General features: G+C 38.1%; 1 protein-coding gene and 1 non-coding gene across 48 annotated transcripts in view; one reads left to right on the top strand and one right to left on the bottom strand.

Moving 5' to 3' along the window:
- PTPRD (protein tyrosine phosphatase receptor type D) overlaps positions 1-16912 on the top strand; it is a 2329646-nt gene that overhangs the window by 1835929 nt on the left and 476805 nt on the right. The window lies entirely within an intron of this gene.
- LOC116270139 lies at positions 6105-6166 on the bottom strand. Its single transcript, XR_004178072.1, has one exon. It is a non-coding gene; the product is annotated as a U7 small nuclear RNA (small nuclear RNA).

Raw genomic sequence — 16912 nt, 5'->3', positions numbered from 1 at the left:
AATTTTTTTTGTATTTTTAGTAGAGACGGGGTTTCACGGTGTTAGCCAGGATGGTCTTGATCTCCTGACCTCGTGATCTGCCCACCTCGGCCTCTCAAAGTGCTGAGATTACAGGCATGAGCCACCACGCCCAGCTTTGTGTAGTTCTTTTAACTGCCCTAGGAGGTAAATGTAATTATTAAGTCCATTTTATTTATTTAATTTTAGAGCTGAGGTCTTGCTCTGTTGCCCAGGCCAGAATGCAGTGGTGCTGTCATGGCTCACTATAACTTCAGACTCCTGGGTTCAAGTAATCCTCCTACCTCAGCCTCCCAAGTAGCTGAGACTACAGGTGTGTGCCACCACATTCAGCTAATTTTCAAATTTTTTGTAGAGATGTGATCTTGCTATGTTGCCCAGGCTGCTCTGGAACTCCTGAGCTCAAGCTGTCTTCCCACCTTGGCCTCCCAAAGCACTGAGATTACAGGTTTAAGCCACCACTCCTAGCCTATCTCCACTTTCAAGATGAGGCAATTGAAATAATTTAAGCAATTTCTCCAAGACCACATATCTCCTGAATGTTAGTTGTGGCTTGCCAGGGCCTTTTCTGAATAAAAACATATGACCTTAGGATCTGCAAATTGACCTAGAAGGAAGGAACTAGAATTTGTAACTGGAGATATTACCACTTTTGAGAACTTCCTGCAGGCTGAGTGTGGCCAGTTTTCAGGAAAATCCTGATTTCTCTTAGGCACAGGCTTTGCAATTACTCATCAGTTTATTTGTGCATGTCCTTTCACTTTCTTTTGTGATTCCTTTCTTTGCCTTTGGGGCAGGGAGTGTCATTAAGGAAGGCGATTGTGAATGTTCTACTTGAGGGCTTTTAGGTGTGGCTGGATAGCTTATGAAGCGTATTAATGGCGTGAGAGTCAGGGAAGCAACCTCAGGATCCCTGTGACACATGGTATCTGAAGTAGAGATTTCTGTACTGTTTTCTACACTCAGACTTGTACCGAAAAACCTTTCACCAATTCACTTTAATGGATGCATCTATAACAGGGTGTGGGGAAGCATTACTGAGATAATCCCTGTATTTCTTTTTCTAGTTAGAGTTTATGAATCTGTGACTATTGGTGGATGGAACGAGCAGGGCTCTGAAAGAGCCTAAATTTAAAGAGTATATTAAGAAAGTAATTTAATCATTGATGCAGTCTGACTCCAGTTATGTGATGCTATAAAAGTTTCAGATTGGCGATAATAAATAATATTTTAGGATTTTCAAAATCTTTACCCTTATCTCATTGAGAGGTAAAGTAAGTGTGAATTATCTCAGTTCACATTTCTCTCTTCTCCCATCTCCTCCCCTTCTCTTCCTTTCTTTTTTAAAAACTGCTTTTCAGTTTCTACAGTATGCAAAGAACTGTGGTAATACCATTGAGGGTTAACATTGAGACTAAAGAGAGGTCAGGGCACATGACACACAGTGAAAGAAGTAACCTGGGAGCCAGGTTTAATGGGTAACAGCCCCCCATGCTTTTAAAAAAATTATTTATTTATTTATTTATTTATTTATTTATTTATTTATGTATTTATTTATTTATTTATTTTAAATTGAGACAGTCTTGCTCTGTCGCCCAGGCTGGAGTGCAGTGGGTCCATCTCTGCTCACTGCAACCTCTGCTTCCCAGGCTCAAGTGATTCTCCTGACTCAGCCTCCTGAGGAGCTGGGATTACAGGCATGTGTCACCATGCCTGGCTAATTTTGTACTTTTAGTAGAGACGGGATTTCTCCATGTTGGTCAGGCTGGTCTCGAACTCCCAACCTCAGGTGGTCCGCCCGCCTCAGCCTCCCAGATTGTTGGGATTACAGGCGTGAGCCACTGCACCCGGCCAGGTTTAATGGGCAACTCTTACTTCACATTATCATCAAAATCATTAAAATGTGTTCCAAATGACTCAAATTTTTCCTAAAGATCGGTGAAACAAATACCTAAGCTCCACTTTTAATTCCATGAGATGATGCCAAAATGATCAATATGAGACAAAGGGAAGTTTATTAACTATAGCAAGATTTGAGGACCATAATTACTATGTGAGTCAATAATAACTGCCAGTGCATTTTTATTTCTGAGTTTATCCTGACTTTTGTGACCCTTTGGAAAGTTCGTTCCTGAACTACCATCTTCATGATCTTGTGTCTCCAACAAGAGAGAAATTGGGAAAGGAGCAAATTATACATCTGAAAGCTAGGTGTTAGTTTTTGCATGTATTATTCCTTGCAAAAATAAACTCACTTTTTAGATGAAGAAACTAAGGCTCAGAGAGATTAAGTATTTGTGTCATAGCCCCACAGCATTGATGTTCAAATCCAGAACTGCCTGCCTAGAATTCCCAGCTCATATATTTATAATATCGTTCATACAGTTTTTACTAATATTATTTTCTGAGAAATATCTTTGACCATTTCAGAGAAAAAATGGAATTGTTACAGGAAAGGGGTCCTAATCCAGACCCCATGAGAGGGTTCTTGGATCTCCTGCAAGAAAGAATTCAGGACAAGTCCATAGAGTAAAGTGAAAACAAGTTTATTAGGCAAGTGAAGAAATAAAAGAATGGCTACTCCATAGACAGAGCAGCCCCAAGGGCAGCTGATTGCCCATTTTTATGGTTATTTCTTGATGATATGCTAAACAAGGGGTGGATTATTCATGCCTCCCCCTTTTAGACCATCTAGGGTAACTTCCTGACATTGCCATGGTATTTGGAAACTGTCATGGCGCTGGTGGGAGTGTAGCAGTGAGGACAACCAGAAGTCACTCTTGTGGCCATCTTGGTTTTGGTGGGATTTTGCTGGCTTCTTTACTGCAAGCTATTTTATCAGCAAGGTCTTTATGACCTGTATTTTGTGCAGACCTCCTATCTCATCCTGTGACTTAGAATGCCTTAACTGTCTGGGAATTTAGCCCAGTAGGTCTCAGCCTCATTTTATCCATTTTACCCCATTCAAGATGGAGTTGCTCTGGCTCACATGCCTCTGACAGAATGGCTGCCATGATGTCAAATAGAATCAGTTTTTTAAAAATATACATACATTAAAAAAAGGAGCCAAAAAAAAGTCATTAAAATTTTGGTGTTGAGCAGTCATCAGAAAGGCATGATGCATGCACACATACATTCGTATGTACTTATATGTGGAAGGCAGGGAAATGATGAAGTGATGATTACTATTTATCACACCTTTGTGTCCTTGAAAAATAATGGTAGTGCCGTCCTGTGCTTGTATACTTTGTGTAACTGATGGATATGAATGTTTATCCTCATTAAAAAATTACAGTGGCAGCACTATTTTTATTATTTCTAACAGAATCTTACTGATATTGCTTGAAAACAAAAATTATTTTGTGTCTGGGAAAATCTGCCCTAGATTGACTGAGGTCACATACCAACTTAAAAAAAAAAAAAAAAGTGTGTGTGAGGGTTGGGGGATCAAAACATTAAAAGTGTAATTAAGGAAGAGGGATTTCTCTGGAGAATTGGTAGAGTAAATAAGAGTGACAGAGATTCATTACAGAATGTATCTAAACATAAAAGAATAATTCTTTTCATAAAAGTTAATTGAAGCTGGCTACATCTGCTATACCATCTTTATTAAGGAAGGCAGAAGTTGAGAGGGCAGCTGGAGTTTTCAGTTGGTTGCTAAGACTTTGAGCTTGATTTCTGGAAAGAAATAACAACAAACTTCTTTGCTAACATTACAGATGCTAGGAGTCTGCAAGGTAACACTTCCTTCCTCTCCCCTACTTCCTGTCAACCAAATGCATTCCTTTTTTTTTCTTTTTTATTACGCTGATGTATTTAGTACTTATATCTTCCAAACTGGACAATTCCAGGTCTCTTCCAGCAGGGAAACTTTAAAGAACCTCAGGGGTCACCCTGAGGCAGTTCTCTTTAATGAATTCTGAGCTGCCTCCAGGAATTCATTCTTATACCAACTACAACAAAACTGAAACACTTTCTAGCATTATCTGCACTAGGGTTCCTTGAGGAAACCTTTAAGGACAATGAACTGGGACGTGATTGCTACCAGAGTACTGGTGATAATTATCTGTGTAAATAAATATGTGCATTTATTTTAAAACAGACAAATTTGAAAGAGATGTTTCTTACAGATAACTGTGGACTCTGACATGTAGATAAGGAGTATTTTATTATAGTACCATAGGACTATAATTACTATTAAATAAAGCCATGCATGTGAAATTAATATAGTATCTAAAAATATGCCCAGTGCATTTTCACTTTTTATTGGATCTTTTTATTAATCCTCGTAATAACCCTGTAAGGAAAGCAGGCTGGACTTACGCATTCAAGCTGTACGTGTGAAAGCGAGGCTCTGAGTTGTTGTTGTGACTTCTGTGAGAAGTAAACTACAGAACTACAGAAATGAGACTAGGACCTAGATACTTTGACTTATAGTTCATTGTAAATTTATATCAATGAGAAGTCTGTGACTAAAATAACTTTATTTATTATATATGATCACCGAAGCACTAGTAGGAGCCAGTATTGCAGATTAAATGTATTTAACTACCTGTAAACTTTAAGAAAGCACAGCTTTCTTGTATGAACTGCAGAATTACAACTCCCATGATCAACACTTAACATAGAGTAGGTGCTTAATAAACATTTGTTAAATGAATGGATGAGTAAAAAAGTCACAGCTTTTAGACGATATGCTATGCTAGCTTTCGAATGCAACAGGAAGCTATTCTTTATTAAAGATGATTCAGAATGATTTTGTTAGATTTAAACATCTTCCATTTATAATCTTTTTCCTGTTAGTAAATATCAGAACTTCTCTGCTGATTTACTATGCTTAGGCCAGCAAACCCAGAATTGTTTGGTTTTCCATTCTCTAAATAATCCCTGTTTGAAAACAGTATTATCTGCATTCTTGGCACAGGGAATGGTAGGATGGCACTTTGGTATGATTTAAACCGTGAAAAATTTTTCAAGTGATTTTTTATCTTGATTATTTCTTAAAGAGTTTCTGGAGAACTGGACTTAATGATCCTAGGATTTACCCTACATGATTAGGTTGTTTAGTTATTTTATTTAAAATTCTAATGTATTAAGATTTGATTGGGAAAAGAGACACCAAAGAAGAAAAATGAAAATTTGATTCATAGATCTATACTTAGTCACATAAAATATTCTAATTATCATATAATGAAGTAAAAGAGGAGAGAATTCCATTCTATAAAGCATAAAGGGTAGAATTCCATGTAAGACCAGCATGAGACTTGGAGCTTTGAGTCAAGTTGCCATTTGTCTTGTAAGATAGATTCTGTTAAGGTTCAGGTCAAAGGATTGCTTGAGTCCAGGACTTCAAGGCTGCAGAGAGCTTGGGTGACATATCAAGACTCTCTAAAAATGGAAAAAAAAAAGATTCTGCTAGATTTATTTTCTGAGAGTCTGTACTGTTCTAGACACTAAAGTGAATAAATATAAATATGAGAAGACACATTCTCTACTCTCAAGGACCTCGGAGTCCAACAGAGAGCCAAAGACAAATATGCAAATATCTTCCATACAAAGCATAGTGGGATAAATGGTTCAGCTTTTGCTTCTTGTGAGGTCAGTGAGAGGAAAATCACATGTAGTTGGTGGATGAGATAGAGCTTCACAGATATGGTAGTGTTTGAGATAGTTTCAGAGAGATTTTGCTGGGTAGTGGGACGTTTGATAAGCAAGATAGAACCCTGTGGTAAGGGATCTCAAGGACGAGGCAATCTTCATAGTGTGTGATGGTGCAGAAAGGACTTTTCCTAACTGCATCATATATAGCTTAGCCATCCTTTTTGCATATCATCAAGATTCTGTGTGTTGGCACCGAATAAACAAATCAAAGTTAAGCAATGTATTTATTTGATAGCTTTGGAAAATGAATTGATGGTGGAAGAGTTTGGAATTCATGACTTTAAATGAGCTTTTCGTATTATTGTACATTATAGTTATGGTGAGAAGAACTGGGAGTAAATCTCTTAACCATAAGACAATCTTATGAGGATTTACGTTCATTTGTAGCTTGATTTTACTTTATTTTATTTATTTTTCATTGGGTGGGGGGCTTTCTGGCAAAAACTAGAAAGCCTGCTAGACAAATTCGAAAAGAACTGTAACACTGTAGCTTGAATTTATTTTATAACATGATCAAATCTTGTGTGCTCTAAGTCTCTTGAGTATATACTAATAGTAAGGCGTATCACGTTACGGCAATTTTCAGTTTATCCCAAATGGTTGGGGAATGGACTGTTCCAATTAATCTAACATTATAGTAGCTAAGAGATTACAGAAATATTTTACTTGGGTTATTCAATTCCATAAACTAAAAAAAACCCAAAAATTTTAACACAGAAAATACTCTGAATGTAATTTGAATTGAATTTTATATTTAATTATTTAGAAAGCTCTTTCAAGTTCCAGCGATGTTTGAGTTTACCAATGAAAGTGTTTGTTATCCTTTATTTTCTAGAAAATAAATATGGGCACTTGGCATAATTCTGGATTAAGGAAATTTGAATTTCTCAACCAGAAGATCACAGCTTCTGTGTTTGGTCTCCTACATAAATCTATTACGCGAATAAAATAGAAATTGTACTCATTTTCAAAGCCATGATTATCAGGCACGTGATGATTTGATGTGATAAGTTATGGCTGTTAAGTTACTGTCATCCAAATCAAAAAGCCATAGATAACTGCAGAGTTTTTAAGAAATTAAATACTGGGAGGAGAGAGACAGTTAAATTCCATATTTCTACTTGATAGTCACAAGTACTCTGATGACTGATAAGTATCATAGGCTGTGCAATACTCACTTACTCTAAGCTGCTGATAAACGTAATTTAGTGGGACTGTTCTTACATCCCAATGTCAGCCCACTGAAGAACATTTTGTATTAATGGCGAAGGTCAAATGTTTCACAGGCTTCCACTAGCCCCTATTAGAGAATACTGTTCAGTTTTATATATTTAAATGTTTAACCCCCCCCCCCCAAGGAAATTTGAAATATTAGATTCCAATATAATGAAAATGTACTTAAAACTTGGCAATTAAGAATCAGGGCAGTTCATCTCTATCCCTTCATCTGTTAAGTTTTTAAACATACAGATATAGATAAACATATATATTCCTAAACATCTGTTGGCCTATGGCATTTTCTGCTTTGGCTACCGACAGTATGCATAGATTATTTGGAAAGGCTTAACTGGATATGTTTTTATTATAAACCTAAACCTGCCTTTGTGGTCATCATGTTTTATCATTTGGCACTTAATTTCTTCAGAAATGTTTTCTCACTGAAGTCAAAAGAACTTTGCTCTGTAATGTAACTATACAAGGTAAAAAGGGCCTTTTATTTATTTTTTTTTAAACATGCGACTTGGTGCATACTTTTATGCGTTTTGTTTGAGCTTATTTTTCAAAATGAGAGTACATTAACAAATAACCTCCTCTAGATCTTATATGTTACATAGTGAATAGTAGCATAGATTGCTTTAGATAACTTTGACTTTAGAATTTTATGCATTTCCCCTTCATAAATGAGACTTTGTAGTAATTTTCTAACTCTACAATTTTTGGACTGTCCTAAAAGGACGTTGCAATCTATTCTTACATGGGCTATGATTAAAATATTACTGAGATACTGTTAAATGATACATTGATTGCTGTTACTCCGTCTCCACAACCCAAAAGTTTTCATCTATCAGTCCAGTGACCCTGGTATTGCTGGTGGTATCCAGTGTGTGAAATTAAAAATCCATCATACTTTCTGTTGTGTAATGCCTAAGTAGGCTATTTCATTTTTTCATTGGCTGGGCGTGCTGGGTCACACTTGTAATCCCACCACTTTGGGAGGCCGAGGTGGGCGAATCGCCTGAGGTCAGGAGTTCGAGATCAGCCTGGCCAACATGGTGAAACCCTGTCTCTACTAAAAATAGAAAAAGCTGGGAGTGGTAGTAGGTGCCTGTGATCCCAGCTACTCAGGAGGCTGAGGCAGGAGAATTGTTTGAACCTGGGAGGCGGAGGTTGCAATGAGCCGAGATTGTGCCATTGCACTCCAGCCTGGGTGACAGAGTGAGACTCATCTCAAAAAAATTTTTTTTTCTTCATATAAAATAAACATAGGGATGGATGATACTAATGTTTTCCCATTTTGGTAGTGCCCAATAAATTAAAATGAAACCTTTAAATGAATGCTGAAGATTTGAAAAGGTTCCATTTTTGAGGCTAAGAGATGTTATGAATTCACGAAACGTAAGTGCATGCCAAGAAGATAAACAACTTTGTTTTAAAATTGGGTTTCAAATAATTAATCAGCAGTACAAAAAATTGACTTATGTTCCTTTGTATACTGTCACTCATTGACCATTTATCCAAAGGCATTCAGACTATTTGATGATTTTTTTTTCATGATCATAAGTTCATATGTAATTTTTCCCCAAATCCTGAGTCATTGCATTGTTGCTGCAGTTATCTAAAATAACTTGTTCCTCGGTTTGCTCTTTCTTGTTAAGTTCCTCTAAGGCAAGTCAGTGAAGTTAAAATCGCTTTGAAACCAAGACAACTCTATAATTTATTTCTCATTTTAGGGTTACGTTGCTGCCCTCAAATTTGACTTCTGCTGGGGGCCATGACACATGCCTGTAGCTCCTGCTACTTGGGAGGCTAAGGCAGGAGGATCACCTGAGCCCAGGAGTTCAAGTCCAGCCTTGGTACCATAATGAGACCCTGTCTAAAAAAAGAAAATTGGCTTCTGTGAATGTAAATGTCACTAGAGAGTGTGATTGTAAATGCCACTAGAGAGTCTACTGTAATTATTTGGAATTCTTTCAAAGTAGTGTGATATAGATAAAAGATGATTTTCTACACATTTTACCAGAGTGTAACCTAATGGGCAGCATTATGTAAAATGGGCTTAAGTATTATTTTATTTCCGTATCCTCTGGTTCTTCAGTTGCATCCCCTTTTTGCCTTAAGTTAAACATATTGCACTTCCATCTGCTATACACTATAGATGATTCACATTTATTTTTTGCAGTGATATTTTTTAAATGAGTTTAGGGAGCAGATGTTTTTGCATTCATACTTGCCTTCCTTTTCCTGATGTCTTTCCACAAATACAGGGGGGAAAAATGCATTGCTGCTGTCCTTGGTGAATTTTGCATATCTCTTTGATTCAGGCTGCTGCACTGTAATGCATGATAATGTGACAACTGCAGTCAAGTAAGACGTTTCTTTAGTTTCCTAGTACTCTATATTAATATCACAGCTGTGCTGCAGGGAATTGAAGAACTTCTTCAGCTTGTGGTAATTCTCCTTTGGGTAAAAGTGAATCCAGTCAGACCTCTTCCTCTGATAGTCTTCAATTTTGAGACTGATTTTAGACAGGTGGTTATGGATTTATAAATGAATTCAAAAATACAAACCTAGATACATAGTGTATCTATAGCACACTTTCAGTATAGGTTTTTTTTTTTTTTCCTGTTCTAATATCCAAATAAAGCACCTGCATTATTTTAAATTACATGCACAAATGTTGTCAATCTTGTCTGTTTTTTTAAAAATGATGTCTAACAGAATATTGTGGTTATTTGGCAAACCTCTGCAAACAAAACTGTTCTGAATGCAGGTGAAACTGTGTAGAGTAGGAAGAGCACTGGACTCAGAGTGAGAGGTGTCATATTTATTGCTTTATGACAAATTATCCCAAATCTGGCAGCTTACAACAGTGTATACTTATTATCTCATAGTTTCTGAGGGTCAGGAATCTGTGTGGTTCTGGCTCAGTCTCTCATGAAGCTGCAATCAGAATGTTAGATGGGTCTGTAGTCATCTGAAGGTTTGACTGGGGCTGGAGGATCTTTTTCCAAGATGGAAGTGTGTTGACCAGCATTCCTATTTCCATTTTAGACCAAGGAACCTTCAATTCCTTATCAGTTGAGTTCCACCATTGGACTGCTCACATGGTAGCTGGCTTATTCCACAATGAGTGATCAAAGAAAGAGAGAATAAGAGCCAAAGATAGAAGCTGCTGATAACCTAATTGTAGAAGTAACATACCATCATCGTATGGTATGCAGTAACCCTGTTACAATGACAGGGCTACAGACAATATGTGCATGGTTGGAAGCAGGGATAATTGAGGGCCAGCCAGGAGGCTGGCTACCCAGGTAGGAGTCATCTGTTTGCCGCTAAAGCACCACAGGTCCTTACATAGGTTGCCAGCTTCTTGAGCTTGAGTTTTCTCATTGACAGCAGGGGCATTGTACCACTTTTCCTACTGATCCCTTGAAATGTAAATATCTTAAATGATGGATGTGAGAACATTTTGTAAATGTGAAATGGCTCTACCTGTGGGGGTTGATTTAAAAACATATTACTTTTTAGCGTTAATAAGGGGAAAGAAAAAAGAGGGAGAGAAATGGAGAAAAGGAAAAAAGAGGGGGCAGAAAAGGAAAGTGTGTCCTTTATGAGCAAAGACTACAGGTCTCTACCTGTAGCAGAGGATTTTGCGCCTCCTTTTATCAATGGTTAAATTTAATTGCTCACAAAATGTGTGCTTAAATATATCTTCAAGATCTATAATTTCATTTTTAAAGGATTAAACAACAATGAAAAGGCTGTAACACGCCCCTCTTCTCAGCTGGGGCAGATTTGAGTAAAATCCAAAGAATTTAAGTCAGTAGTCCAAAAGCTAGATTTCAGTCTTCAGCACTGATACTTCCTCATTGTCTTCCTCAAAAATGGAACTGAATGCTCACCTCCATTATAAATGCTTCTGCCGCCCATTAGAAAAGGACAGCTAAGGTAGCCATTAGTATTTCCATAAGCCACTGACCTTGGTTCAGTATAAACTAGAATCTAGAAAGTGACTGCATTTATTATCATTTTTAATGCGTATGTTCTGGAACTCATTTCCCCTATGCATGACTTTCAGCATCCAATTTGTGGAGCCATCTTCTTACTTTTAGAATCAAAGTAACAATCTCTGTAGTACAATAGGTGACTGGAGACAATTTACCAAGTGGAGTCGTAAGTACTTCAAATTCATGTGTCCAAGGCCAAATGCATTCCCCTCAATCTACCCTCTGCATATACATGCTATATTGATAGTTACTCGACGAGGTCATTTTGATGTTGTCTAAAAACGAACAATTTCAGCTTTGTTTCTACCCTTAAGAAATGATTGTGACAGATAATTTCACACATTCCGTCATAATTCTCACATATTTCTTGCTTCATTACCTACTCAGCCCCTGACCTTCACTCTACCTTTTATCTGAGACTTGTGTCAGGGAAGGGATGAAGGTCTGGCTGTCCATTGCAGGCATTCCCTGGCCTTAAAACACATTTTTTTTCCGCATTTTGACTTGATCATTTTGAAATGTTCCCTAAGTTAAAACACCTGGGTCAAAAGAGCGTTTAGCCTGTCTAGTATCCATCCACTGAAAATGACTTCTCTTCACCAGTCACCTAGTTAGCCAGTCAGCATCCTCAGTCATCTCACATTCCTTTCTTTCCCCTCAAATCTCATGTTCAGTCCACAAACCCTGATGATATAACTCTGAAATTCCTTTAAATTTCTCTCCTCCAGAATCGCTTGAATCTGGGAGACAGAGGTTGCAGTGAGCCGAGATGGCCCTATTGAACTATAGGCTGGGAGACAGAGCAGGACTCTGTCTCAAAATAAAATAAAAAAATAAAATAAAATAAAATAAAATAAAAGAAGAAGGCTGGGCAGCGCAGTGGCTCACGCCTGTAATCCCAGCACTTTGGGAGGCCAAGGCAGACAGATCACGAGGTCAGGAATTTGAGACCAGCCTGACCAACGTGGTGAAACCGTGTCTCTACTAAAAATACAAAAATTAACTGTGCGTGATGGTGCGTGCCTGTAATCCTGGCTACTCAGAAGACTGAGGCAGGAGAATCGCTTGAACCCGGGAGGTGGAGGTTGCAGTGAGCCGAGATCACGCCACTGTACTCCAGCCTGAGCAACAGAGTGAGACTCCATCTCAAAAAGAAAAAGAAAAAAGAAAAAAAAGGTTGTCTTCTCCTCTGCATTCTATTCTTTCTACATCCTTTGTCACTCTTTCTCATGTTTACCATTTTAATTTCCATGTAATTGGCCTCTTTGAGGATTCTACTTTCTTCTGCCTTTAGTTCACTCTCTCCATAGATGCCAGTTGCCTTAAAAACCCTGATGTAATCTCAATATTCGCCAGCTTCAAATATGGTGTGAGTCTTTTATTGGCTATAGCAGCACTGCCCACTAGCACTTTCCTCAATAAAAAAAGCATTCTGTATCTTCTGTTTTGTCCAGTATAGTAGCTGGACTGAGTACTTTAAATGTGGATAGTGAGACTAAGGGACTGAATTTTTGCTTTTAATTTTAAATTAATTTAAATAGCTTTGGATAGTCTAGGTCTATAGAATAAAGTATAACATTTCTATTTTGCTACTACCCCCTTTTTTTCCCTTTCCCTACGTACTAACCAAATATACAAATTGTAGGTATCCATTGTAATATTTTGCAACCTTTTAACCTCAATCCACACTAAAAAATATGTTTTCTCTTGTGACTAAAGTATGCTTAGATATTCATACATGCTTAACAAGTATTAATTGATCATCTATTATGTACAGAGCATTGTAGATGTATCTATGAATAAAACAGATGCAGGCACCTGTTGTCCCAGCTACTCGGGAGGCTGAGGCAGGAGAATTGCTTGAACTTGGGAGGCAGCGGTTACAGTGAGCTAAGATCGCACCCTGCACTCCAGCCTGGACAACCGAGCGAGACTCCGTCTCAAAAACACAAAATAAAACAAAAAACAGACAAGATTCCCTACTCTCCTGAGGCTAACACTTTATTGGACAAGAAAGACAATGTACGATAAATAATAAATTTATTTTGTTTTTTAGAAATGAAGCCAAGTGCAGTGGCTCACACCTGTAATCCTAATGCATTGGAAGGCAGAGGCAGAAGGATCACTTCAGGTCAGGAGTTGGAGACCAGTCTGGGCAATGTAGTGAGATCCTGTCTCTACAAAAAATAAAAAAAAAAAAATTAGGTGTGGTGGCACGTGCCTATGGTCCCAGCTATTCAGGAGGCCAAGGCGGGAGGATTGCGTGAGCCCAAGAGTTTGAGGCTGCCGTGAATGATGATGGCACCATTGCAGTTCAGCCTGAGTGACCCAGTGAGACCCTGTCTCAAAAAAAAAAAAAAAAAGCAAGTAAATAAATAATAAACACAATGAAAGTAAGCTGTATAGTATTGTGTAGTGTATTAGAAGGTATGGTGGAATTTATCATTTCCATATGGTTCTTTTTGTGTCTTGTTTAAGAACTGTTTTCTACCCTCCAGATTCAAAGATATGCTGTAGTCTTTTCTAAATGTTGTATAGTGTTAATTTTCACATTTAAGTCTTTAATCCACCTGAAATTTATTTTTGGGTATAGTGTAAGACAGGGGTTGAATTCCACCCCCACCCGATATGGGATGCCAATTCTATGCTATTCTGTTTTTTTTTTTTTTAAAGATGTTTCTGATTGTAACTCATTAAATTGATTCTTTTACCCCTCAATAATAAGCTACCAGCAGTTTAAAAAATTGCTCTAGTGTTTCTAAACCACGTCTTAAATGCCCAGCGGCATTTACATTGACAATAACGGAATTAAAACTTGAACTAGCTAAAAACAAACAAACATCAAAGAAGACAGGAGTGCTAATATGGGTCACAGAACGTTAAGGCAGGATGCAGCCTTAGGAATACATTGAAATTCTACTGCTATGTGTACATCAATTCATACGTTTTTCTTCAGAGCAGGTCAGTGGGAATTATGGCTACTAATAGTTCCGGAGCTTTACATATCATATATCCAACTACTGAAGGAAATCTGTTTCCATTTGTGTCCCACATTTTCGTTGACACATTTAGGGTCAGAAAACCACCTCTGTGCCAATCAGCTATGGTGGCTTCTGCTGCAAAATGTGGCAGATGAGAAGAGAGAACTTTTGGGCCAAATGCTGAAAAAACAATTCATTAACAGAAGCGTTAGGTATAATCGGTGTCTCGGGGTGCCTTTACTCATATAACCTCTAACTGAGCCCATAAAATGGCATCTTTGGTGACGCCTTTGGAGTCATCCTTCAGGAAGTCAATTGGCTTCCTCTATGCAAATGCTTCTTAGTGGCCTCTTACAGTACTGCTTCTTATAATAATTGAAATGACTCAGTCCTGTGTCTGTTTTAGCTGTGAACTGTGATGCATATATAGCTAAAGTTATTTTTATGTAAAGTAATGTGACATTGATAAGGTCCAGTAAACATTAAATTGGTGATATAAGAACATCATAATATATAAGACATCTTGCCTGTACTGGATTAAATTTGCATAAACTTCCAAAGTTGTACTGCACATTGCATCAATTCCTGAGTAAACAATTAAACAATTGGTCGATAAATGAATTCTATTCTCCAAAAGTGGATTGGAAGCAATGGGATTGACTTGGGCTATTTTTCCTGATATTCGAAATTTGATTTTGCACTTGAAAAGAGTTATGGTTAATTTGAATGATAAGAAATGTCATCGGTGTAGGTGTTTGTTTTGATTTTCCTCCATGACTTTTCCTTTGCTGATTTTAAGGGAAACATTTTTAGGCTAAGTTAAAAAACATCATCTTGGCCGGGTGCAGTGGCTCACGCCTGTAATCCCAGCACTTTGGGAGGCTGAGGTGGGCAGATCAACAGAGGTCGGGAATTTGAGACCAGCCTGACCAACATGGAGAAACCCTGTCTCTACTAAAAATACAAAATTAGCTGGGTGTGGTGGTGAGCACCTGTAATCCCAGCTACTTGGGAGGCTGAGGCAGGAGAATGGCTTGAACCTGAGAGGCGGAGGTTGCGGTGAGCCGAGATTGCGCCGTTGCACTCCAGCCTGGGCAACAAGAGCGAAACTCCATCTCAAAAAAAAAGAAAAGAAAAAAATCATCTTGTATGAACCAAAAACATTTGGCTATGTTTTTCCATTATGGCCATGGCTACTCATAACCATTTTTTTGCTTTCTTAATTTAGTTGTCCTAAATGAATTTTGAATTTTGAATGCAGAATAACAGATGTGATCAAGCACAGAATGTTTTCGATACATCCTGTTATTAAGAAAAAAAAATTCTCCCTTATTTTGATGTAATGGAAGATTTTCACGAAAGACAGTAACTGAACTGGATTCATTTATTTCTCAAAGTTAGCAAATCTTTTACTTCTCAAAGTTAGCAAAAAACACCTTTTAAATGTAAATACCACTTGCAGATAGGGTTAACAATGAGTTAAAAAAAAAAAAGGGGGCTTGTGATAACTAGGATGCAAAATGCTTCCTTTCTAAAGGTTGAAGTTATAATAAGCAAGAGTATCCATCATTCAGTTGGAAGATGACTGGGGTAGAGGCAGCATGAGTTGTGCTGCTGGGGCAGTCATGACATAAAGGGTGAGTAAGTAGACATACTTGCAAAGATGTCGGGAAAGACATGTTTCTTTCCTTATGAGACCTAATAGGGACCTCTCTCCTGTCTTCCTGTCCTGTCCCATCTCTCCTTCCTTCCCCTCCTGTCATCTCCACACCACTCCCCTCCAGTCTCTCCTGCTCCTCTTCTCTACCATCTTCAACTTTAGATATTTCAGATATCTTTCCAGGGGGATTGAGAGAGATCCAGATGGATCTAGGCTTTATTCAATATCTTTTTTTTAAAACCAATATAGATTATTGTTTACACCCCTGTCCTAGACATTAATAGACTAGAAAAAGGCACAAATTATACATGTCAACTGGGGGAAAATGAGAAGGTAAAAAATTTTAAGATGAAGGGCAGGGAATAGTCATCTTCAAAAATAAGGGATGTTTAGGGGGTTAGTACCCATTTTTAATATTGGAGAAATAATATTACTTTGACTCCATATTGCTGTTGCTCAAGTAGAGTAACTATAAGCTGAGTAAAGCTAAAAGTTGTGTGTTGAAAGTGTTGCTAGAAAATTCTACGTAAGCAGCCTGAGTATCTAGCTTCCCAAGGTAACTATGGAAAAGGATACAATAGCAATAGGAATGTGTAAGTTCTGGGCTGTTTAATATAGGTCAAGTGTGGTGGCTCATGTCTATAATTCTAGCACTTTGGGAAGCTGAGACAGGAGGATTGCTTGAGCTCAGGAGTTTGAGACCAACCTGGGCAACATCGTGAGACTGTGTCTACAAAAAAAAAAAGAAAATATTAGCTGGGTGTGGTGGTGCGCACCTGTAGTCCCAGCTGCCACTACACTGCAGCCTGGGCAGCAGAGTGAGACCCTGTCTCTAAATAAATAGTTTTCCCACCATGCTTTGTATTTCCTCAGTAGATACCTAGGTATCATAGTTGAAATAAACATTTCCTTAGGTGGAGATACGTAAAATAGATTATGGGTTCACGCTCTGGGAATCATTTTCTTTTTATTAATGAAAATACACCCCTCACCTCTGCCCCCCCACCTTTTTTTCCTGAGGATTCAGGTATAGAACTCCAAACTTTTTGCCTGGGTGCGGTGGCTTACGCCTGTAATCTCAGCACTTTAGGACGCTGAGACGGGTGGATCACCTGAGGTCAGGAATTCCAGACTACCCTCGCCAACACGGTGAAACCCCGTTTCTACTAAAAATATAAAAATTAGCCGGGCGTGGTGGTGGGCGCCTGTAATCCCAGCTACTCAGGAGACTGAGGTGGGAGAATCTTTTGAACCCGGGAAGCAGAGGTTGCAGTGAAGTGGGATGGAGCCACTGCACTTCAGGCTGGGTGACAGAGCGAGACTCGTCTCAAAAAAAAAAAAAAAAAAAAAAAAGAACTCCAAAC

Source organism: Papio anubis, chromosome 13 (assembly GCF_008728515.1).
Source record: "Papio anubis isolate 15944 chromosome 13, Panubis1.0, whole genome shotgun sequence".
In the NCBI taxonomy this organism is placed as follows: domain Eukaryota; kingdom Metazoa; phylum Chordata; class Mammalia; order Primates; family Cercopithecidae; genus Papio; species Papio anubis.
The sequence above is the reverse complement of the archived record's forward strand: the minus strand, read 5'-3'. Positions and strand labels throughout refer to the sequence as shown.